Raw genomic sequence first — 25,604 nt, forward strand, 5'->3', positions numbered from 1 at the left:
AAGGCGGGCAGAGCGATTCTACAGGGTAAACGCAGCTGCTCACAGAAAGACTTTGTGCACCAAGCGCTGCATTACATCTAGCCCTGGTGTCAGCAGGTGCACAGAAACCCTTCTTCGCCATGCGTTCAAGGTGCAGATAGAGCCTTATGAGACAGCAGCCGTACCTGAGCCGCCCACCAAGTTCATAACCATTCAACAATTTGTTCATAACCTTTCACCATATGGAAGAATAACTTCAACTTCCTTGAAAATCAGTTAGAAACATACCAGCAAATGCTAGTTTTACTCACAGGAACCCATGTACCACTTTTTTAAGAAACATGTTACTTAGAAAAAGTAAGTAAGAAAAAATAACATTGACAATATACGGTTATACTGATCGGGAAAACATGGTTGCATTCAGATTCTGATTTTTTTTTCCCTGTTGATTTGGAAAAAAAAAAAGTTATGAGTGGAAATTTAACCAAGCTTTGCTGAGAATTCAAAATAATTAAAAACTTTCCTCTGTGTTAAATTTCACACCAGGAAAGATTTGCAGATCGCAGTGAATAATCAAGTATACAGTGATGCTGTGAACAAAATAGCCAGCACGATTAGAAGTATAATTGAGAGGAGGATGAATATGAGAGGGTGACAGAAAGTTTATATTACTCTTGTTTAGAGCGGATGGAGCTTCTGTTGAAAAACTAAGCCCAGCTCCAGTCAGCACAATGCAGCAACGGTGACACTGGAGAAGGTTCAGAGAAGAGCTGTACTGCTGAATAAAGTCTGGCACTGAAATGTGTTCATCAAATCTGTTTCCCATCTGGAAGACGGTGCTTTCCCTTTAAAGAATAGCAGTTAGGAATAACATAATTACCAGTCTTTGCACACAGTGATATTTGCAACAGGGGTTTTGGCCTTAGATGACAAAATATATTTGCTCCTGAGTTAGAAGCTTGTAACAAATTTCAGTGGATCTGAGCACAGGTGTGTAGTTAAATCCCCTCTCTGGCCCAGTTTGACAAGGAGACTCAGCCACATCAGACTCAGGGGTTTTTCTCACTGTTGAGATCAGAAACTTTGGGTTACATGGGCTATCTTTTATGTTTGTACTGCAGCAAGTTAAAAGGCTTTTCTTGTTCTTCCTTGGTGGATTTAGGTACTAATTTAATAAGGACTTTCAGTTATGTTAAAGGAAGTGTGAAGTTGGGAAAAATCAAGCTTTCATAAACAAGAAATGCTGGAATTAAGATTACATGTGTAATTCTAAAATGGTCTGCTCATGGTCATAAAATTAAAGACATACTTCTCCCCCTTCCCCCCCCAGCGGATCACTGTTTCACTTAGCATAGGAGAACGAATGAATCACTACTGTGAGGTAAATGAGATTATTGCCTGCATAACTGTTAGCTTATTTGCTACAGAGATTTGCACAGATATAACAAATGAGGCCGGAGGAAAAGCTCTGTCTCTGCAGAACTCTTTGCCCCAGTTTTTTTTCCACATACAAGCTACTCTCATTTGCCATGTTATTTCAAGGTAATCTTCTGATTTCTCTGCACTCCAGGCAGAATTAACCTTCAGTGTCCTTGCTGCCTGTCTGTATGGGCAGGGTGGAAGATCTTCCTGAAGACCGAGTAACTTCTCTGCCAAGTACGACTGATGGGGAGGGACATGCAGAAAGGTTGTCCTCTCCAGTGCTGCAGCCCAACGCTGGAGCATGCCCACTTGTCTTCTGGAGATGGTGCCAAAAGCCGTCCTCCTAAAAACAGTGGCCTTTAATGTAGGTAGGACCTCTGGTTAATTTGGCAACGAAGTTGTCAGTGAGCATATATAAACTACAATCCGTCCACCCCCATTTCCTAATGGGACTAAAGACAAACACATTTCTGACGGCCATCCTTCCCACACCCGAGCCCTTTCTCCAGAAGAGGAAAATATTACAAGTTTTCAGTGACCTGCTTGCAAAGACTTTTTTTTAACATGGAGGAGGAGAGTGGGAAAGACAGTTTTCCTTTAATTTGTTTGGAGAAACAATTGAACTATTTTTGCCAACCAAAAACAAAAGCTTAAAAAATGGTTTGAGTCAGACACAGCTATGGGAAACTGTACGCAGCACAGTAGGGCGAAATGTAACCATCTGAAAAACAAGGGTTATGATCAAAAAAAGTATTGGACAAGCCTAATTGTGAGCAGAGTCGGCCATACCACCGGTAACAGCGTGTAATCTGCGGATAGCTGCGGGAAAACTGGGGACCGCACACCCGCGCGAGAAAAGGCCAGGAACAACAACATTTCGCAGCGCGGAGTCTGGCTCGCCACGACGGACGCGTGGAGCCGTCAAGCTTTTCTTTCGAGGCAGGGTTTCTGCACGGCGGGCTGCTTCTCGAACGGAAGGGCAGCGTTTAACCGCCGCCCTCCGGCACTGCTAACTTCGCGCCTTCGCCCCTCGGGCCGAGGTCAGCCCCGCGCCTCCAGCCCTGGCCCCCGCCAGCGGGGCGGCCTGGCCGCGACGCCATGGCCACCGCCGCTGCCGCTCCCTTTTTGGCTTGTTTGTGTTTGTTTCGGGGGTGAAGAAGGGAAATACGACTGTGTGTCGTGTGTCCCCCCCGTCCTGGTGAATACGGGCCGCTGAGAGCCTCGCCGGGGCTGACGGCTCCGCTCCCGCTCGCCAGCGAGGTTCCCCGGAGGGCGGGCCGCCAAGGGCCGCGTTTCAACTCTCGCCCTCCGAGAGCGAAGGACTTTTTTCTTTTTCTTTCTTTTTTTTCTCCCCTTCCCCTTTCTCCCCCGTTCCGCTCGGGTGCCCGGGGAGGAGGCTCCCGGGGCGCCTGCCATTGTCCCTGCGGGCGGGGAGCGGGGCCGGCGGCATCGGCGAAGAGGCGCAGCGGCAGCGGCTGCCCGGGCCCCGCCGCGGTGCCGCCTCGGCACGGCCCGCCCCGCCCCGGCCTCCCGAGCGCGGGGCCCGGCCGCTGCCGCCGTGCCCGGGGGCAGGGGGGGGAGTGACTTGTGCCTTCCCCCGCCCCCTCCCCGTCCAGCCCTCCTCTGGGTGGAAGAAGAAGGAGGAGGAGGAGGGCGAGTGGTGGGAGGGTCTCCATTGAAATAAACAAGCAGGCAGTTATTAAAACGGGAACATGGCGGCCGCAGCCCCAGCTTCAGCTTCATCTTACAAAGCGAAGGTCAGCGCCGGCGGCAGCGGCGGGAGACGGCACTGACCCCGGTAACGGCCCCCGCACGCCCCTCGGCCCCGGCGCGGCGGGGGGGTGTGCCCGAGCCCCCCGCGCCTCCCCGGTGTAGCGCCGGGGGGACGCCCGGGGCCGCGCCGGTGCGCGCAGGGGCGGCGTTGGCGGGCGGCACCGTGGCCGCGGCCGGGTGGCTTCCCCCGCGCCGGCGGGGCGGGGACCGTGGCCCCCTCCGCGGGGAAACCGGGGGGGAGCCGGGGCAGGGGACTGCGGGGCCGCCCCTCGCCGGAGCATCGTGCTCGCACCGCCGGAGGGGGGGGGGGTGTGCGCGGGTTTACTTCCCCGGGACGGCCCCCGTTTGGGGGGGTGGGGGGGGGGGCACGGCACCCCACCCTGCCGGGCCGAGGGGCTGGTTTCCTGCTGCCGGGGCAGGCGGAGGTTGGGTGCTGCGTCTCCGCGCCCCTGCGGGCGGCGGGGGAAGAAAGTGCGGGGAGCCGGGGGGCTGCCCTGCCCGTGCCGCGAGGGGGGGGGGGGGGGCAGCTGCGGTGCGGAGGGCGTTTTTCGAGGGGTTGTTTAGGACGCGCCCCCCCCCCCCCCCGCGCAAGCACACGCCGACGTGGAAACTTGGAGGGAGGGTCCCTCCCCGGCGACAAAAGGGGTGATTTGGGGCGCGGGGCGGCGGTCCCCGCTCCCCTTCCCCGCCTGACAACGACTCGGTGCGCAGGGGTGCGGGGCCGCCCCGCTTCTCCCTCCACGGGGCCGAACCGGCCGCTCCTTTCCCCCTGCGCCGGGCCGCCGGGGAGGGGGCGAAGCGGGCAACTTCTCTGAACTTTCTGCGCGGGGGTTGCGCCCGCGTGTGCGCGCCGTGCAGCGCCGGGCCGGGCCGTGCCGCGGGGGCGAGCGGGGCGCCTCAGCCGCGCAGCCAGGCCGCGGCCGCGCAGCTGCGTGCGAGCGCAGCCCGGGGCGCCCGGCCGCCGCCTCCCCGCCGCCCGGGAGGGGTGGGGGCCCCGCCGCCGCAGTGCCGTGTGCCTGCGTGTGTCTGCGCGGGGCGGGAGCAGCGGCGGCGGCGGGAGGAGGAGGAGGAGGGATGGCAGCCGGCGGGGCGCGGGGCCGGGGTCCCTGGGCGGGGGCCGCTGGCGGGGCGGGCCGCGCCGCTCGCTCCTGCTTCAGGCCGGGAGCGGGTCCCGACGCCCGTGGGGAGCGGGGAAGTGCGGGGGGGTGTGTGTGTGTGTGTGTGTGTGCTCCACCCCTCCCCTCCGCGCTGGTCGGAGGCTCCCGGGCGAGGTGTAACCGGAGCCCCGTCCCTCTACCTCGCTGCCCCTCGCTCCTCCGCCGGGGCCCGGGCGGCCGTCCCCGGGCCGCGATCGCATGGTTCTGCTGCCGGAGCGGGGCGTGCGGGCCGTGAGGTTCGCCTGCGGGAAACCCGCCGGAGAGCCGGGCAAAAACAGGCTGGGGCGGGGGGTGGGGTGGAAAGAAGCGAAGGAGGTGGCTGGTAGCCGCCGGGAAGTGATGAGACCCGCGCCTGGGTTCGCATTAGGCTGCGCGCTGCTGCCTGGGTGCGCGTACGCGGGAGCCGCCGTCTGAACGCGCCTGCCACCCGGCCAGGGACGAGTCTCCTTGCGCAAGGAGAACAGCCGGCTTCTTCAGTAATAATCAATTGTTTCTCTATTCCTCTTTTTTTTTTTTTTTTTCCTTTTCAGAGTGGTAGGAAGCAGGTGAACGGGCTTTAGAACTGAGCCGATAGCATTTTGATGGTATTTAAGTATGGTTTGAGCTAAGCAGACAGCGGCTGGCTATGACAGAGCAGAACCCTATTGCCGCTGTAAATAAGTAAGCAGTTTAAGACTGCCGGTCTTTTTACTTAAAGCTTTTTTTTTTTCCTTTTGTTCTTTGTCTGCTGCCGTTGTGGCTGAAGGCAGTCATTTGGGTTTTTATCCCTTTGACTTTTATGTACTGAACTATAAAATCAGCTGTAGCCAGTTAATTTCCTGGCTCTTTACAACCGCGTAGCAGCCTTGGGCTGCCTGGTGGGCTCCTCTCGTGGGGGAATCCTCGGCCAGCGCCGCAAGGCAGGGAGCTGCTGGCCCGCTGCCTTGGATGCTCTCGGAGAGGTGACGACATCGCACAGCATCCCTGACGTCATACCGAAACTGTTACTCCCCAAAGCAGGGCTCTCGTTTGCTTACGCGCGGCTTAAGACCACTGTGGATGGAAACCGGTCGTTCTGTCGCAGTCGGTGTAGGTCCTGCGCCTCCCACGTAGTTTTCAGGACATTTGCTTGTTTACGTCAGTGGCGGTGTCACGGGTAGGGTGTACTGGGCTTGTGCGTGTGTGTGCGTAGGGACGTGTGCGCGCAGACGGTCGTGCGTTTGTGTCCCTTGTTTTGGTGTTTGCGGTGCAGCTGTGTGGGGACCGGAGCAGAGAAGTTGGTTCCGCTGTGTCACACGACGTAGAGAGGGCTGTAAATCGCCCGCAAATAGTTAATCCTAAGTTTCTGAGAAGTGCTGGGATATGCTTAATGTTCACAGCCAGTCTTGATCATCTACGGTCTTGAACAAAATACTTTGTCGTGGACTCAACCTTCGGAAATACTGAGAACAACTTTAAAAAGAAAGGTTGATGTTTTTAACTTCATGCAAATATTTGAAGAATCACATAATTTTTAATAAGTTTGTGTCTTGTTTTGGTGAGCACTAAGCAATCAATGCCTGACAAATGTGGTGTAATCTCATTTTTTTTCAGCCACCATACTCTTATTTCACATAAAAACTACGGATTTCTGAAGTTTGTGTTTTTTCAAGCCTGCGGTCTTTACTGGTGAGGGGATCCATGTGTGACGTGCTCCATCAGTATCCCTGCAATGCCCGAAGACGCTTCTTTACTGAATGTGTAAATCTCCTTGTGTCCCTTGCTGTGCATTCTGGTGGTGTCAGTGCTAAATTTGAAACTCGAGACATCTGAGGAAGGACAACTTTATTGCTATCAAGAGTGACACTTTTGGAGTAAGACAGTTCCCTTAAGTTTTTAAACTGGAGCTGTGTTATTTGAGAGAGAAAACAGAGATTACTTCTGGTGGAGAAATTAGAGAATACTAGGGATTTACCCCCACATAATGTAGTGTATTGCATTAAACTGAAGCTCCAAAGTCAAAATCAGTTACTTAACAATGATGTTTATGTTTTTATAATCATTTAGGATGTAGCTTGCTCTTTATACGGCTGAAAGGCTCTGTTGAAAGAGGCATGTAAGTGGTCTGTGGTGTTGACCTCCGTCCTGAAAAACCCCGGTAAGAGCTAGCCCACCTGCAGGGAGCCCAGGTTTTGCAGCAGGAAGAACAAAGTCGGCGAGCGAGCAGGAGCGAGCCAGCTGCTGCTACAATGCCCGCCGTCTCCTGCTCCTCGCCTTTGTTGCTGATGTCACTGTCTCACTGGCAAAATCTGGGCTTCCGCGCTCGGCTGGAGTTTCTCTAGCACCTGACACCAGAACTGCAGAGGCTTGTGAGGTCTGAGCCTTGAGGATGCTGTCGGTTCGTTTAAAAGAAAAAGCAGAGCTTAAGGACAGGTACCAAATTCAAACACAAGTGTAGCTGCCGAGTGCTAAGAGATTGCGCGTTGGAGAATGGGAATGCTGAACTAAAACTGTACTTGCCATGTTCACTTTCTGTACGTTAGCTATAGTTGGCCTCCCTAAGCAATGCTGTTTGTATGCAAGTGGCCATAAAGTGTTTAGCGAATTCCACACGTTTCTTCAGTGTTCTTAAAGGCATTAAAATGCTCAGTATTCATTTATTTCTGTTTGGCTTCGAAGGTCAGGGGTTAGATGTATGGTTACAGTATATTATCTTCTGTGTGACACAACATTGTAAACTAAGAACAGAGTAACATTGATATTCATGTTATGGAAGGCACATTACAGCATCCGTTCATCCACCCATTTTCTACTATTAGTTAATTTAGTTACAGACGGCTACTTTGACAGGATCCCTTATTTTTATTTGTAAATAGGGTGAAGTTGGCTGCACTACTTTATTTTTGTTAGTTGTTAAAACATTCTCGTACTCCTGGCAGCAGATAATAACAAATTCTTCAGTGTAATGCTGGGAGCAAGGGAAGCAGGGAGGGAGAAATGGGGAGGGGAGGGGAGGGGAGGGGAGGGGGGAGGAAAACCCCTCCTGAGCATATGGAGACATCCAGAAAAAGATGTGCATTGTCAGCTGTGATTCCATTGTGTGCTTGCAGCCGGGATCCGAGCTCTTCTTCTCTTGGGAATTTAAACCTTACAGAAGTGTTCTTTGACTTTTACCCGTCAGGATAATCGAGCTTAGATAATGTGTATTTCAGGTATTTATTGTAGATAATATTTTGATAATATTGTAAGATTTCAGGGAATAAATCTAGTTGCCAGGACTCCTGCTCTGTGCTGGAATAACATTTTGAACAGGCGTAGATATTGGTGAAATGACAACTCTTGAGTAGTAAGAATAATTTGTAATATTACATCAGTGGTTACATACTACTAAGGCGTCTTACCAGGTCTATGGTTAGTAGTTTGTCAGCAGTATTTACGTTATGCAAACACTCCATATTTTTTAATGATTCAGTAGCTTAGCCTTTTCAAGGCATACCAAGTAGAGATGTGACATGAAAAATGACAGCTTGTATAGTTTAATCAATTTCAGATACAGAATTTAATAAAAAATCCGGGAATTTTTCAAACACGGTTCTAAAACAAAGCTATTTTGTCAGTGTTGTGGGTGTTCAGAAATGTTATTTACATGATGAAGAAACTGAATGGAAGAAATTAATTTTCTTTTACTCAGTCTTGCATTTAGCTATTATCTAGCATAGTGTTTCCTCTCCTGAGCATTTGGAATACTTCTGCTGATTATATGATTATTTTGAGTTGATGAATAGTTTGAAAAATAAATCTTGAACGTGGCGCATGTACTGCATTACGTTTTGTTAATGTTTACGATTTTTCAATCTTGTTATATGGAAATTGCATGTTATTCAAGTTAGACTAATGGAAAATTTACTTAAGAGTGTTTTGGAAATAAAATAGGCACAATTCCTATGGAAAGCGTATGGTCACTGGGGTGCTTGGCATTTTGAAGTTTGAAATTAGTTCATTAATTGAAATGTCTGAAGCTATACAACAACATATTAACAATACACACATTTTATCTTCTGCAGCTGCATCATTATACTATTCCAAGTCTTGCATTTCCTTAAATGGCTTGCGTAACAATCTCCCGTTAATACAGCTGCTGGCAGATATTATTCTTGCTTTGCTCTCATTTTAGCAGTTAGAACAGATAGTAAATCTCACTCTTTCTGTGAGTGTGCTTCCATTACTTAGATATTCAGAAGCCTCTTTGTAATGTACGTTTGCTTTTTGCAGCTAAGATGCAATGCCCTCTGTAAAATCTGATTACATTTTTCTGTCTTTTTAAGTTTCAAGAAGTTGCTTGCAGTTTGGAAAGGATAACTTATATTCTGCTAAAATCGCCTACATTATATGGAAACCATTAATGGATTAATGAAAGGGCAGGGAGTATAGGTGACAGATTAGTTAAAATATTTGCTGAATGTGTTGATTTATCTAGTCGTAGGTAGATCACATGAGCTTCTATGGCGGGATCCTGGGACACAGTGAGAACAGACATCTGATGTAGTGATGACGGAGAATTGCTATTTTGATGCTTTTTTAGTGAGCTATGTAAGACATATTGTTGCTATTTGGTAGGATTTATAGTAGGCATATCACAATTGGCTGCTTTATTGGCTGCCTCGGTGGAAAAGCCTGGGATTGAAGAATGGGCATGGAAACTGAAATAGCATTTTACTTGTTAGGTCAGAATTATTACGGAATTTTACTCTTACTCTGCCCGTGCTATAATTCATCTGTGTGTGAACGGATTTTATTTTTTGTTGCTGTCTGTATTGCTCTCTAATGAGCCTTGCACATGGATTTTGAAGAAAATCACTCCAATTAAAAACAATGCAGTATGTCACCTGTTTGTACCTCACAGATTATGTAGGAGGTACTAACTCACAGTTGCAAAGATAACTTTATGAGGCTGGACGAAAGTCTGCCTATGAATAAATTTGATAGTATATACTGACACTTTTATTACAGGTATTTTTATGAATTTGCAAATTCATCATATGCCTGTTTGACAGAATCAAATTTAAAAAAAAACCCCAAAACCCAAGGTCTTAAGTTTTAATACTTGTGCAAGTGAGAGTTCAGATAGCACCACAGTGGAGATTACTTTTCTTCACACTTCTTCCACCATGTTTTAAGTTCACAAGGTAGCTCTTCAGTCCTTATTCTTTACTATTTCAAAATTAACATCAGGACTTGCTGACCAACCGCTTTTGTTATTCCCAGAAATAAATACGATTATTGTCAGCTAACTTCACTTGCTACCCTTACACAAATTTGTACCTTGCTCTCCAGAGATAAGAGCAATGTCCTCCTCCTTTTCTATCAATTTCCTAAGAAAGGTTCTTTGTGGAGGAAGACTATGAGTGTGTACAGATAAATACATTATTTTAGCAGATTTAAGTTATATTCTCAAGGAGAAAAACTCTTCAAGTCTTAAATCTTCGTATTTTTTCCAAAATAAAAATTTACAGACAGAAATATGCTATTTTATTTCAGTGTAGCCAGAATACTTGTTGCCTTTATCTTAAAAGAAAAAGTAAACCTGTTGATACTTTACTGACTATAAAATGTAGCTCTAATAACATAGTTGAAAGCTTTTTTTGTGTCAATTGCTTGCCAATTTGTGTTGGCGTTTGCAGTGCAAACATACTTTTGCTTGTTTTGCTGCTCTTTTTTAAGAGTCATGGGTTATTTTGATACAAAGATACTGAATTTTTAATGAGGCCTCAAACTATTTTCTTGCTACAGTTCTGTGTGAAATTACTGTTAATTGCAATGGTGAGATGGTTTGTGGCACCTTTTTTCCCTAATGTGAAGGATGAGGGAACCTGAAGACTGTGTGTAGGTGGAAAAAAAAAATATTCACTAAGCTTGCCCACTGTAGATGATGGTCTCTTCTAAGTATGCCTGAAAGTGGTAGTTGTTCACTTGCTTTTAGCTCAATTCCAGTTTGTAGAGTTGATGTTGTGTGTTTTGTTCACAACGTACAGTTTTTGTGGGGTGAGGAGGTAGCACATCTTGGGTACCTGGAATACAGATGTCCCTTTGCACTGGGAAAGAAAGAAATGACTGTGCGTGAATGGAAAATAAAGATGTAAAGCAGTCTGAAGTCTGAGGACGTCCTGTTGTTCTTGGCCATATCAGTTGCATTTAGCTACTATGTTGACCTTCTAAAAAGTTTTCTTTTGCCCTTTGGGGGATGGAGGGTTGAATGGTGTTGTTGGAAAATGGCAAGCGCGGAGAATGATGGCTGTAGTGTATTCGTTTTTTGATAATTTGTGTACGGTTTAAGGTAGAGACCCATTCTTCATGTAGGCCTTTGAGCACCACCATTAACAGCATTATGTTAGTGTGAAAGCTGGCTTTTTGTAAGAGTGGTTTCTCTTGAGTGTTGAGGGGGCATCCCAAGAACCTCCTGATTCTTGTGGGAATTTGCATGGGAATAGCTACCGGCATTGCCTTTTGCTGCAGTGTTGGTTTTCCTTTGTTTCGAGGTTTGGACAGGGCTTGAGAAGGGAAGGCAAGGACCAGTAGGGAATTTTGTTGTCCGTCAGTTCATGTCCATCACTCTTCTTCACTGACAGTCTAGTTTAGTTAGAGGACTAATCAGAATATACCAGATTATACATCTGTTTGGGTACGTAAGCTTGTCACTAGTTGCTGTACAATTCAAGAGTTTTACTTGGAAAGAAAGATTTTAGTAGTAGATAGTGCTCCTACTGTGAAACTATAATGTATTGTCTTGCTTTTCATACAGTATTATTATTAAGCGCTTTATGAATTGGAACAAATGAAAATCGGCAAAATTTGTCGTTTTCATTGTTGCCACATGGTCCCCATGGACCACAGCGTGATGGTCAGGAGCCACGTTACTCGTGTGCAGACTCTTTGAGCTGCAGTACTGGAGGCCATGTAGATTGAGAGGTGGGACCCAAAAATAAATCAACGGTAGGAAAATCCCAGTGAGCAGCCCTGCTAGTTGTCAAGAAACAAAATGGTAATAGAGTAGTCATTCTAATTCACTGGCGTGCAGCAGCTGAAAGAACTTAAGCGGGGTTTGTTTGAAGAAGGTTTCTGTGAGATGGCAGAAATGACAGAAAGAATGAAGTTGTTTCTAAATTCCATTTCTCTTGAGGCATAATTAGTGCATGGTGGTTTGTTTTTTTTTTTTCTGTTGATGACTCTTGTAGTGTATCTTTCATTTTCTTTATGTTCTGCCTTTTGTTTGTCAGAGTAAGAAGGTAGAGAACTCTTCTTTGGTAGCTTGCTTGGATACGTTTGACATAAAGTACGGTTTGACCTACAAACAGAAACACAGGTGTAATATTCATGTGGGTAGCAGCATGCTCCTCTTCCCTGAAGAAATGTGTATAGCTGTGCAATGTCTGTGCTCTGCTCTGCTGGACTGTTAAGCTCTGTGCTAACGAAGGGCTTGCTGTTTATTTGTCCGCTGAGACTTGTCACTGGGGTCGGAAGTATTGCGAGTGGAGATTCAGAGAAGAAACATGGCTCTGTACGTACAAATTTTAATAATGGTTGAACGACGTTTTATAGGAACACCAGTTTCTCCTTTTTAGAGATTTGAAACTAATGTGTTATAAAGCCAACCGGCCAAGCAGTCAACCAAAAAAGGAACCAGCCACTTTCACAGAGAGTTCCCACAGATTCTTCTGTGAAAATAAAGGCTGTGTACCGTGTAAGTTAATGTAAACATCTTAGCTGCTCTCACTGTGAGTTTGCGGGAGGCAGCAGGTAGAGAGGAAGCTGTGTGCCTGGAGTGATTGTGCAGCTGGAAGGGGCTTGTAGTTACGTCTGGAAAAGCAGATAATGCTCTGCAAAGTTTACATTTCCCTGGTTGCGTTATGCTGAAAACTGCCATGTGCTGAGCATCGTGTTTTTATTTTTCTGTGCTTGTCTGAAAAAAAAAAAATAGACTAATATTTTTCTCTGGATTTTGTTTCTAGCATGCTTGAGATGCACCCGAGTAGCGAGGCCCCCTGCACGCACAGCCCCTAGAAATCGTCGCCCGCCTCGCTGAGTCTTGGTGAGTTGTCTGGATCCTATTGCGTTTAATTGTGCTGTGTTACGGTTTGATCTTCTTCACTGGGGAATTTGATGTGAGATGCCTTAAACTGATTGTGTGGATACAGCAGGACAAGCCTTGGTTGTAAGTAATGTATGATATGATACAGTGAGTTGAAATACAAACATTTTAGAGACTTTCAAAAATAATGCCCAGGCTGGTTATGGAAGCAGGGACCTTGCTTTAGTGCCAGGACCAGGAAAGGCTGAAGGGATCCACATCTGATGTTGTTTCATGTTAAGTTTGTTTGATATTTTATACTATAACTAAGGAATCGACATTTTTCAAATGTGCTGATTATGGTCTGTCTTATGGCAGAGGTTGAGTATGAAATAATGCAAGCTTTTCCATCCAACTATCTGCATTAATAAATTACATAAATTGAGGGTTGAAATAGGTATAATGACACTGATGACTGAAACTGCTTGTTGCTCGAGAATTACTGACTGACTCCATCAGGCAGTGCTGTGCCTGTTTAACTCTGCTCACAAGAAGGCATAATGCTGCTGAGAATTAGAAAAAGGGACCCCTGCGGGTTGTTTAAATGCAGACTAATAATAGTTTGGTAGTGCAGTGAAAGAAAGTAGAATATAAATGCCGTGTTTTTATTTTAGGTACGTTTAATACATCAGTATACTCGCTTGGTATAAATCTTTTACAAATATGCATTTGAGACTTTATGAGAGAACCTTCTCAGGGTACTCATGAATAAATGCTGTCTTTTAACTTGTAGAGTGACTTACTCGGAAATATGTATTTTTGAGTCTTGCGCACTAAATATAGAGGTGGGAAATGAGCCTGCTGAAAAGGTTTTTAGTTGTTGGGGCTATAACTGTGTATAAAAAGGGTAAACTTATGTATGTCCACATCAAATATCGTTTCCTCTTTTGTTAATTATGTTGAGCAATTTTTGCAAGCTAACAATGCTTTTCTTTAAACTTACTGAATTTTTTAGCATCTGTGAACGAAAACAGATTAAGCAGCTTTCCAGTGTTTCTGTTTTTTCTGCCTTTTCCCTTGGCTGTTCTGATAAAACAATTAGTAGTTCGTTGCCTTCAATGAAGGTTATAATACTAGTTAATAGTTTGTTTATGTATTATATTAACTTGAAAATTCTCAGCCGCATAGATGCTAGTACTTATTTACACTTATTACACTGTATTATTTATTTACATGTCTGGGCTGCATAATGATCATAACGTGCGTGTGCAGGTCTTCTCAATAATAAGCAGCTTTTGTGATCATTTAAGCAAATTGTTTTAAAAAAGGGTAATAATAAGAATCTAAAATATTTTTTTTCTAGTGAATAGGACTCGGAGTTAGCTGTATGTAATAAAGGCAGAGAAAAATGTTACTGCCAAAGTTCTCCAAACAGAATGTGAAATTTTGTTGTCAAGTCGATAGTATGTTTGTTTTCAGTTGTCTCAGTTGTAATTTTCCGTTAAAGGAATGCGTTAGGTAAAGACTGAAAAAGGTAAATATTCAAATAAAAGCAATTTGCATATAGTAGCTTTTTTCCTAATGATTATATGTGGGCACCCCCCCCCCGCCCTTTTGCATAGTGTTGTTGCATTCTGCACCAGAATTATAAAAGTGGCTGTTACCGTGCCAGAAAGTAATCTGATACCTTTACAGATACCAACTAAAACACAGTTGCTGTGTTTGAAAAGTTCAAAACCTTTAAGAAGAGCATATAGGAGATAAATATTTGTATATGAAATCTATGGTGATAATAGTGGGGAAGAAGCCACTGTAAAAAATGAAGGGATTTAGAGGGCAAGGATGAAGTAGAGAGGTAGTTCTCTGCTCCAAATATGCTTTTTCTCTAAAATGGGTAGTTATCCATGTGATAGATAGTTCAGCAAATGGAAGTTGCATAAGATAAGAAATTAGTTTCATGTTTTGGTTCCTCTGAATCCTTGGAAGTTCTTCCATGGATTTCTAAGTGTCCAGGATTTCGGTCCTGTTGTTCGACGTCCTCAGATGTTTGCCTTCTCTCCATCACAAGATCAGAGAGCCGTAGCTCTTTATTTTAACAAGTATACCTGTCTGAAATTATACTGTCTCTGAAGGGTATATCAGTTGGAGTTTCATTTAAGAAATCCTGGCCTCAGCTTTTGACTGGAGTTGCTTGTGGAACAGGTGTTGGGTTTGACTGTGTGTTACGAGATGACCGGAATTGTGTGGGTTCAGCCTGTCTACCACTGTATTAAATTTTTTTGGAGAGTGAAACTACTGCTTAATACTTATTAGATCTGTTTTTGTGTGATAGAACAGTTAAAAGTGTGACTCTTGGACTGACTAAATGGCTTTAGAATATGTGTATATGAACTGATAAGAGATAATGTAAATGACAGAAGTTGTAGCTGCTCCCTTGGCAGGCTGGTAGTGGGGGTGGTAGGAAGTACCTGCTGCATGCTGCCAAAAAAGCCATGAGATTAAAGATGGTGAGAAGTTTAGGCTTTAAAAAAAACCAAAAAGATAAAAATACTAAATTTAGTTTCTAGTCTAAAAGTTTTCAGTCGGAAAACATTTTTTGTTTTCTTCTTTTCTTTTTCCATGAAATGGTTTGTTTTGCAAGGAACATTTCTTAGCAAAAGAAGAACGTAGATTAGAGAAACCTGTTTTCTGTCACTCTCGATCTGGAGAGTCTGTTTCAATCTAACTTTGTAGTGATTTCATTGGCGTTTGTGTGGTAGTTAGTGTCAAGTGTGATAGATGGAAAATATTTGTATGTCTGTTCTGAGTTATAGTACTCATTGTTTACAGCAGTGGTAGATAAAGAAAATTCTGACAAATGTGTAGTTTTTGACTGTGTCCTCCTAATACGTGTGTGTGTGTAAAGGGAATGCTGTCAGAAAATGAAGTGCAAGAAGTGCAACACTGAAAATAGAGAGTGCCCTTATACTGAAATGAGTTTTAAGAGCCTTAAATATTAGTTTAAGGATGCAAGTGAGGAACCTACAATAGGTTCGAAGTATCAAATCTGGATAAGAGAGCGCTCATTTCTATAGGTGTGCAAAGCCAGGCTGGGGTGGTGCCTACCTAGAGCTCTGGAGCTGAGTTCAGAGCACCTTAACTCCAGGAGCTGCGTTTCTGGAATACCTGCAGTAGAACACAGATATCGATCACAGGTATGGATAATCCATGTGCCCACATGGATCGGGTCTTCTCATTTGAAGAGGGATCTATGACAAATATTTAATCTATGTTGAACTGGTTTGTGGTAAATAAAGGGAATGTGTTCCCATTCCTAGACCTCAAAATTGGGTAGTTGTGTTTTGCATGAAATATGATCAGATTTTTCTGTTTTCAGCCACTTCTGTTCAGTAGTGACATTAGTTAACATGGATTGCTATAATGATGCCTGTAAAAGTGGATGCTTGATTATAGTGAATTTAATGCAATCAGTGTTAAAATGATACTCCTAATCTGAGAGTGAAGTTCTGTGTGGGAGGTACAATGAGAACAGAAGTACTGAGAAATGAGCAGCTGTTAAGATTTATACAATTGCAGCCCACAGCTATATTGCCTCCAGAAAAATTGGAAATGAGAATTTGTGAAAATCTTTGGGTTTTGTTTTGTGACAAAGTCAAAATTTACACAAATGTAAAATACTGCATTTCCTTTAAAATTGATGAAAATCAAGAATGTTATAGAGAAAAATCTCATCATGCTTGTAACTAGCAGAACTAGATTTGTTAATAATGAAAGCATTTTTAAAGCACTTTCATAGTTTTGAGGCCACAATGTTCGAATTAGTTATATATCTGGAGTAAACTGTTCTTCAATATGTAAAACTCATTAATTACTGTGAATGGATTTAAATGGAGTGCTCTGTCAGTGAATGTTTTACTGAATTGATGGGACAAAACTTCATATATATATATATATATTCAGGACTGTTGAAAACACTGTCATTCAATTGATTGAAGCTTGCTTTTTTTATGTAGCTATATCCTGGAAGATTATTTTTTAACATTTCAGTTTCTGTGAGATAAATAAAAAATATTTAGGAAATGAGATTGCTAACTTGATTTTGTTCACTACTTATATTGGTTTTGACTTAGTAATGGGCTTTGCTAAGATTTTTTCATTTCTTACCTTGGTAGGAACCTTTTTGTATGGACAAAGGTATAGTATATACGCATTTGGAGAAGAAATAGCTGTCATTATCATCTGTGGAAAATCAATATATATTTTAAATATAGATTGATGATATTGTACCACCAGTATTGGAGCCTGGGAATTCTGGAGGGGTCAAAAACAGGACAACTGAGCACTTGCATCATCAAAGAAGATGAGATGCATTTACTTGGGCAGATTTTCCTCTGGGCCTGCCTTTAGCCCCTGAATTGAGAAGAGTGAAATATTTACCCAGCTCGGCTCTTGACAGTAAATAGTATTAATTAAATACAGGGCTTGAAAATGACACTGGTATTTCAGATTAGGGCCAGTAGATTTTGCCTTGGCTTTCTGGAAATTGAATTCCAATAGTCTGTTTATTTGACAGTATTATAGTACAATAATTCGAGGTTCATGGATATTTCTGTACACTGAAGTGGGTGAATTGTTATGATGTCGCAATGCTGGGATGTTAGGCTCAGAAGACTTATGTGACTAGAATAGTAAATGAATTTGCAGCTGGTTAGTATAAAGTATGGCACAGTGTGTTTCCATCTGATTAATTTACCTTTATATTAATTGGACTGGCAAGAAATTACAGGGTTTCTTCTTAAAACAAACTTTGGATGTTGAAAAATTCGGATGAATGGTCTTAGACATGTTGAAAGCCAACATGGCTTCACCAAGGGCAAATTGTGCCTGACCAACTTGGTATCCTTGTATGATGGGGTTACAGTGTTGGTGAACAAAGGACGGGCAACTGACATCGTCTACATGGACTTGTGCAAGGCATTTGACACTGTCCCACATGATGTCCTTGTCTCTAAATTGGAAGATCATGGATTTGACAGATGGACCACTCGTTGGATAAGGAACTGGCTCGATGGATGCGCACAAAGAGTTACAGTCAATGGCTCAATGTCCAGGTGGAGACCAGTGATGAGTGGTGTGCCTCAGGGGTCAGTACTGGGGCTGGTGCTGTTTAATATCTTTCTCGGCGACGTGGACAGTGGGACTGAGTGCACCCTCAGCAAGTTTGCCGATGACACCAAGTGTGTTGTGGTTGACACGCTGGAGGGAAGGGATGCCATTCAGAGGGACCTTGACAGGCTGGAGAGGTGGGCCTGTGTGAACCACATGAAGTTCAACAAACCCAGGTGCAAGGTCCTGCACATGGGTCGGGGTAATCCCAAACACAAGTACAGGCTGGGCAGAGAGTGGCTTGAGAGCAGCACTGAGGAGAAGGACTTGGGGGTACGGGTGGATGAGAAGCTCAACATGAGCCGGCAATGTGTGCTTGCAGCCCAGAAAGCCAGCTGTATCCTGGGCTGTATCAAGAGCAGCGTGGCCCAGCAGGTCAAGGGAGGGGATTCTGCCCCTCTGCTCCGCTCTGGTGAGACCCCACCTGGAGTCCTGCATCCAGCTCTGGAGCCCCCAACATAAGAAGGACATGGATGTGTTGGAACGGATCCAGAGAAGGGCCACGAAGATGAAGGGCTGGAGTACCTCTCCTACAAGGACAGGCTGAGAGAGTTGAGGCTGTTCAGCCTGGAGAAGAGAAGGCTCCGGGGTGACCTTATGGCAGCCTTCCAGTACCTGAAGGGGGCCTACAGGGAGGATGGAGAGGGGCTTTTCACAAGGGTGTGTAGTGATAGGACAAGGGGGAACAGCTTTAAATGAAAAGAGGGCAGATTTAGATTAGATATTAGGAAGAAGTTCTTCACCATGAGGGTGGTGAGACACTGGAACAGGTTGCCCAGAGGAGCTGTGGCTGCCCCCTCCCTGGCAGTGTTCAAGGCCAGGTTGGATGGGGCTCTGAGCAACCTGGTCTGGTGGAAGGTGTCCCTGACCATGATGGGGGGTTGGAACCAGATGATCTTTAAGGTCCCTTCAAAACCTTACTATTCTATGATCTTGTAGAAGTTAAGAAGTGAAGTATTATTAAAATGATTTAGAGATATTGGTGAGTTTTACTGTATCATTATGAAGGGCTCTAACTGTTCAAAATGTTTTAAAAAGTCCTCCACTAATCTCACCACAAGCAAAAAGGGATACAGATACCATGTACGCAGTATCTGTTAGTTTGTGTATGCATTGGTAAAACTCTTTTTACAACTCTGGCCATGATAAATGAGGAATATGCTCTGTTCTTTTGTTCCAACATCTCAGTTATGTCCAGATTCTGCCTTTTTTTCATTATCAGCACTTGTGTTCTTTGAGTAATCCCCGTTCAATAAACCACAGCATTCTGTGTGCACCAAACTCCATATCTTTCAGTGACAGCAGTAGGCAGTCTAGCAATATTTAAAATCGGAATTGAGAAGAGAATTAGTTTTGTCATAGGTATTGCAAATCAGTTCACCCATGAGGGAAACTATAGTAGTGTCAGAGGAAGTTAAAATGTCTCCATTCATGTTTTTTCAGCGTGTTTTGCGTATATTTGGATATTCTCACTCCAGCTTTGAATCATCATCCTTACAAGTAGCACATGGAACTGGAGATCCCTTTTTATGTTGGACTGTTTTGTCCTTCAGTCTCTAGGTACCTGTTTTACAGCCTTAAGAGTGAGATGTCTCCTGTATTTCTGTGTTCAGGTTGTAAGCTTGAAACTCTGCTGTGGGGTGCCTTAGTTTGGTAGTATTTTAAATGGGATAAAAACATCTACATTGCTCTAAAAGTAGGTGGCCAACACATATGAAATTTCACTTGGCTTAATTTTTATGGCCTTTCAGTTTTCAGTTGTGGTTTTTTGCTTGGCTTCTCTTCACAAATCCTGGTTAACTTTGTTATTATTGCTTAGTCCTGCTGAACAGACTCCTGTAAAAGTTATTCTGTCTGGAGTTACAGTATGTAACTTTCAGAATGTGTCCTGATGGTGCATGAAGCTTGATGTGTGACTACTGATGTTTAAAATATTCTGTGTCCCTGACTGTGACTTCAGTCTTTCCTTCCTCACAAGCTCACTCTTTTGCCACTATCCAAGTTCTAGGCTCCTGATCAACACTGAAATATTTGAGAAATCAATACATGTGAGTCTGTTGTCTAATACTGTGGTTGCCAAACTTAAAACATACTCTACACAAAACCAAAGAAGCCAAAAAACCCAAACCCATCCAAAATTAGACCAGTTTATAGACATACCACATGCTGTCCCACCACTATCACACCCCAATCGTATTACCACCGCTACTGTACACCGCAGGCTGTGTGCCACAACCTGAAGGGTTAAAGGCGTTTATTCTATTGATTTTCTGCTTTTGCTGGTTAGTGTCAAATATACTGCACGTATAGCACCTCTGATTCACAATAATATGCATTTATTTGTGAATATCAGCGTGGAACCATGCGTATGGTGTTCTGGTTCTGTTTTAAGTAATGGGGGTGCTTCTTAAAAGAAAAAAAAAAAAACAAACAAACAGTAACAGCCTGCTGCTGCTGAACTTGATTCCAGTAACAGTAGTGATCAAAGTTACCTCCTACTTAGTCTTCCTCTTATTTGCTTCATCACTCCACTTCTGAGCTATTTCTTTCCGCCCCCAGCTTCCAGGAGAAGTTTCTTGTGTGTTGCGGTGTTCTGATACAATCTGATAAGGCTTGGGAATAGTCCGTTCTCCTCCACCTTTGCCATCAGTCAAAGCCCCCGGGCCACCACGTAGGAGGAGCAATGCTTTGGGTCAGGACAGCTTGATCCATGGTTGTGAGACTCTCTAATAAGAGTTGGACATATTTCTGTGTGCATGTGTATTTTGAGGGGGAATTACTGAAAATGTGGTTTTGGCTAGCTTGAAGCTATCAGTGAGTTGACTTGAATTTCGTAAGTAGCTTTTGCTGAGGCACTGGTGGGCTGCTGATGTTCCACAGCTCCCAGCGTCGCCCGCTTCACTTGGGGTGACAGCGATGCCCTAGCAGTTTGGGGTTGCTGCAAGGGCTGGGGAGCCCTTTGCTGTGCCCACATGGATGCCAGCATGTGGGGACATGGGGGTACGCCTGTCCTCAGCTGTCAAAGCGGGGAGAGGCAGGAGGGCAGGCAGCTGCATGCCGCCTGCTGAGCACCAGACATGGGCACAGCAAGATGGAGGAGGGAGTCGCGGTGCTCCCGATTCAGAGCAGAGGTTTGCGTGTGGGTCTTCTGCCTCTGAAGAGATCGCTGCTGTCTCTGGACCGCTGAATGTTTTTGAAGGGAGCTTTGCTGCCTCTGCAGCAGCTCTGCTTTTTGGTGTGTAAATACTTTGTCAGAGACCAGAATTTCCTACGGCAGTGGTGGGCGCCCTGTCTGTTGTGTGTGCCCTACAGTGAAGGACAGTAGTTTCTTCATTTGCCCACTTCTGTAGATTTAATTTATTTATCTGCAACCTGTAAGGTTGTCTTCTCAGCCAAAGTACTGCAAAGGAAGCTAAGGTATACATTCACAGATATATTTAGCAATTAAATCCTCTTGTGGACGCTCTTAATGCTTTGACATAGCTTACCCTACTTTGAGATGAAGTAAGCTATCTGAAACAAGGGCGTTTTTCTTTGTGAATTGAGTGTTTGCACAACTTGAAACAGTTTTAAAATACGTATTTTTTTCCTGTTCAGTGGCTGAAATGAAAAATCCGTTATAGGCACAGCTCTGTTCCTCGTATCAGAGGTGTCTTTGTCCATAATTAAATGGCTACATTTGATTACAAAGGTGTAATACAAATTAAAGTTTCACATGGTTGCCGCTGCCTTATGCCATCTTTTTTTCCAAATCCTTTGATAAGGTCAGCGTGAAGTATTTTACCATGTAAAACTGATGAATTCTTGAAAACCTGAACAGATCGAAATGAGACATATGTAGAACTCTCAGAGCAAATAGGAAGTAAAAATGTGAACTGTATATAATATGTCTGGCGAAGGTAGGAAAAAAAAAACCACCTTCAAAATTTAAAACCACTAATAAGTGAGTATTTTGTGCTGTGGTGGGAAGGACTATATGCTGTAACTTTTCTTGCTGTTGACATGATTTGGGAACTGTTCTTACTGTTCAGATTTTGTGGAAATACTGTTGTATAAGCGTAGCAGTGACTTTTTCGTAATGAGCTGTACTCTGTTCTGTTATGCTTGTGTAAAGAATTTTTACTCAAGTCATATTGCAGAAGCTGAGAAAGGAAGATGGTGAGCCTGCCCTTAGAATTTCCTCGGGGGAGGAGGGACTTTTTTTAGAGAGATGAGGTTCTGAGAAGGGAAATAGGAGGGTTTCTTGCAGAAAGGTTGAGCTAACTAGCAATACAGGAAAGATGAAAATGTAAAATCCAATATTGGGTCAAACCTTCTGCTAATTGAAAATATTTCTCACTTGCATTAGCTGAATGTAAAGACAACACCGTGTTGTGTTTTACTGTCTTTGTGTCTGATTTTGCTTAGCGCTGGCAGGGAAGGAAGTCAGTAAGAGGGAACTGGTATTTTCTTACACAGACAACATCTTGAGAAGCAGAATAAATTAATGCAGCGTCATTTTCTGTGAGGTTGCATACCTGCAACAACAGGATAATTTTTATTTCATATTTTAATAATTGAAAGTGTGGGGGTTTTCCTCTGTGGTGTAGGCTTGTTTTTGTGTTGCAATTTGTACTGATTGTATTATGGATTTTCAGTTCTGTTGTTTTGTTCAGGGTACCGGGTGGCATCAGCCACTCTTACGCCATGCTGGTAATGGGCTCTGTGGTCTAATTGTGCCAAGCTTCTGCTGTTCTCATGTTGTGTCGGACAGGCTGTTAAAACAATTTATTCAGGCTGGCTGAGGGTCAGCTGCAAAAATTGAACATACTGTTACCTTGGACAACTTTTCTTTTTGTTTAATCAACAAATAACTTAGAGAAGATGGCAGGAACCATTTGTAGAATTTGGGGACTTAGAATGTTTGCCCCTTGCGTATGATGGAAATTCCTGTAGAATTATGCCCATGGGGATGATCTTACATGGATAACGACAGGGATGGAGCTAGTCCTTGTGCTAAAGAGCCAGGAGCTTGCTCTTCAGTGCCAGGTCTGCCAGAGGTGTACTAAACAAATCGCTTGAGCTGCAACTCCCTTACTTTAACTAAAATGGGGTCAACCGGCATTATTCTTTCCATATGTAGAATTCAGTTTCATCAGTGTTTGTGGATTGCATAGGGGAAATAAAAACGTATTTATGTGTTTAATTTCATCAAATGTAAACAAAATGCCTGCTTTCTGTCTACCTATGTTGTGAATTAATACTGCAATTTTAAAAAATGCTAGAGAGAACTCGCCAATTAAAATGTTGAAGTAATGGCCTTTTGCTATTTTATTAAACAAGAATCAACCTCTGGATTGTTTCGAGTTAGCATTATTTTTGTCTGCTTATGTTATGAGATAAAACATGGAGTATTGACTTAACTTCACATTTCACAGAGGAAGAATTAAAAATTATCTCTCTGAAGGGTGACTATGGAGTTACTCTTTGAAATTCTAATTTAACACTTCAGTAATGGGTCAAGCCTGCTCTGAATCCTCTGTGGGATTATTTGATTTGCTGTCTGGTTAACCTCAAGGAAAATGGGATGTCTTTAAATTACTAGAGGTGCTAGCTATCACCTTATAATGGAGCCACATGGGAGAATTTGTTGTTTTAAAGTAGGATTGTCACCTGATGACTAGGGGATTATATGAATGGGGGCTTAGTTTTAAGATCTATCTTGAGGTTGAAAGGTGCAAATTTTTTTCTTTTACTTGCCATCAATTGTATAATTGGAGATTGATATAATTGAGGGATAAGGGGAAAATGTCATCTTTACTGAGGGTGTGTGGGTTTAGGATCTTAGTATTTGTTTTGTCTTCACTCTTACCTATGCATAGAGAAGTTTTTCTTCTGTGTTTGTTTTACTTACATAGATTTTTATGCCCCCAGAAGAAGAATTTTTATTTTTTTCATAAGAAAATTGGTTACCAAATGACATTCATACAACTGTGGAACTGAAGGGAGAAGTTCTGCTTTTTATAAGTAGACAAAGAAGCAGCTTGAATATTTTTCAAGTTCATGCATGTAACGTTTATCCTGCCAAAACCTTTAAAATTAATTTGCAAAGTATTGAAACACAAGTAATCAAATGTTTTAAACTGTGTCATACATAAAGGGAGTGTTTGGCAGTTAATTAGTAACATGAATTTGGGGGTGAAGGCAGGATTTCAGTTAATAATGAATTCACTCCCAACATTTTGCTCTTCACTCTTTTATGCTGGATATTCTGTGCATATTGCTGTTACGATTTTTTCAGCTGCAGTTCACCTTTAAAAGCTGTGTAACATACCTAGTCATATTTTAGCAAGTTACATATTTTTCTGTCTTACAAATTAAATTGAATTTTTAAACATCTATAGTTTGTGATGTCATAAGGTATAAATTAATACAAGGAAAAGCTTAGCACAATACATCATTTTAATGGCACTTAGTGTCTCCTCAGGAGTATTGAATGGAGACAAGCTGTGCAGCGTGCATTGCATATACTAAGAAATTTCACAAGACTTTTTGACATCAGTTTTGAAATGAGTCGTGGTCTCGGCTCCAGTGCTGCTTGGAGTGTAGGCTGTCCTGCAGAACTTTCCATTGCCAGTATGTCACATACCATGTGCCTGTGTTTCACCTAAGATTTGAGATTTGAATAACCATGGCTATACATAGGCTGAATTGCACATTTAATAGAATTTACTTACTGTTGCTTCTGAGAATTTTGTTTTGTTCTTTTATTAATGAATAAAAATGTGTTTATTCTTGTACAGTTCCAGGTATATAATTTTATAATCTATTTTTAATATGTATCAGCATGTTGCGTCCTGTTTTTGAAATTGGTAATAGCTACTGAAATCTAAGTCTTGACCAGGACTGAGGACTTGTGATTTTGGGAGGAAATACTGGGTAAAACAACGTAGTCATTAGTTTTGTATATGTGTAGGGGAGGGGAATTTTTTAGGATATGAAAATTTTTCTGTGCTTTCTAGGAGTTGACAGAGAGGTAGATAACTTTGTGCAATAAGGATTATAAAGACAGAAAATATACAGAGTTATTTTACAATATTTCCATTGAAGGTTTGTTTATAAAGGCAAACTTCTGTCTTCAGCATGAAAGTGCAGCAGAAGCAAGCAGGGTCGGGCTCGCAAGCCTGTATCTGAAGAATTGCTAGCATGCCCGAGCTAGGCTGCTGTGCCACTTCAAGCTGGATAGCTTTCTGGTGATAGGAGAGGTCCTACACCTACCCATTTGCTGGTTACTAAAAATAGTGGTGCTGGAGTAAGGAAAGTACAGCGGTGCAGCACCAAAGAAACCTCCCCAACCCTCCAAACACTAAGATTTTAACGAGTAAATGCTTAAACAGAACGCACCATCTCCCCAAGGTAGGCAGGGTTGCAGGCCAGCTTGCCCGAGTCCTGCCAACCAGACAGCTTTCTGCAGCGTGCCCTGAAGGTCTTTCCTTTGGGCTGTTTGGAAAGAGGGTGGATTCAAGATGCAGAAGTAAAAAAAAAAAAAAAAAAAAAGCTTTTGGCTGAGAATGCTTGCTTTGCTTCTCTGCTTTTTGCTGGAGGGGAAATACAAACTGAAGTGTCTTTTCTAGCTCAGACTCTAGTGGGGGGGGACCATGGGAGTTCACACAGAAAACTTCCAGACAGAAACCTCAAATACAAAATATTATTGCGAAATCATAGAACGGTAGGAGTTGGAAGGGACCTTAAAGATCATCTGGTTCCAACCCCCCTGTCATGGTCAGGGACACCTTCCACCAGACCAGGTTGCTCAGAGCCCCATCCAGCCTGGCCTTGAACACTTCCAGGGAGGGGGCAGCCATAGCTTCTCTGGGCAGCCTGTTCCAGTGTCTCACCACCTTCATGGTGAAGAATGTGTTCCCAATATCTAACCTAAATCTGCCTCCTTTTAGTTTAAAGCCGTTCCCCCTTGTCCTATCTTTCCTTAGAAATCTTTAGATTATGGCTGCTGTCAAGTTTGAAGAAGAGTGATTTTATTATTGGTGGATTAAGTGCATCTTGATTTGTCTTTCCATTAACCCTGAGGTGACCCTTCAGAAGGT

At 43.6% G+C, this 25,604-nt stretch overlaps 1 protein-coding gene across 4 annotated transcripts in view; it reads left to right on the forward strand.

The window, feature by feature from the left end:
- Nucleotides 1-2,972: 2,972 nt before the first annotated feature.
- NCOA2 (nuclear receptor coactivator 2) overlaps nucleotides 2,973-25,604 on the forward strand; it is a 197,392-nt gene continuing 174,760 nt past the window's right edge. For 2 of the 4 annotated variants that reach the window (XM_075416018.1, XM_075416021.1), the window contains exons 1-2: nucleotides 2,973-3,199; nucleotides 12,296-12,375. The gene's annotated coding sequence lies outside the window, so the exon portion shown is untranslated. Of the gene's footprint in view, nucleotides 3,200-11,979; nucleotides 12,026-12,295; nucleotides 12,376-25,604 lie in introns of those variants that run through there. The other 2 variants (XM_075416019.1, XM_075416020.1) reach the window with 2 other exon arrangements.

This window comes from Opisthocomus hoazin, chromosome 3, assembly GCF_030867145.1.
Source record: "Opisthocomus hoazin isolate bOpiHoa1 chromosome 3, bOpiHoa1.hap1, whole genome shotgun sequence".
Taxonomy (NCBI): Eukaryota; Metazoa; Chordata; class Aves; order Opisthocomiformes; family Opisthocomidae; genus Opisthocomus; species Opisthocomus hoazin.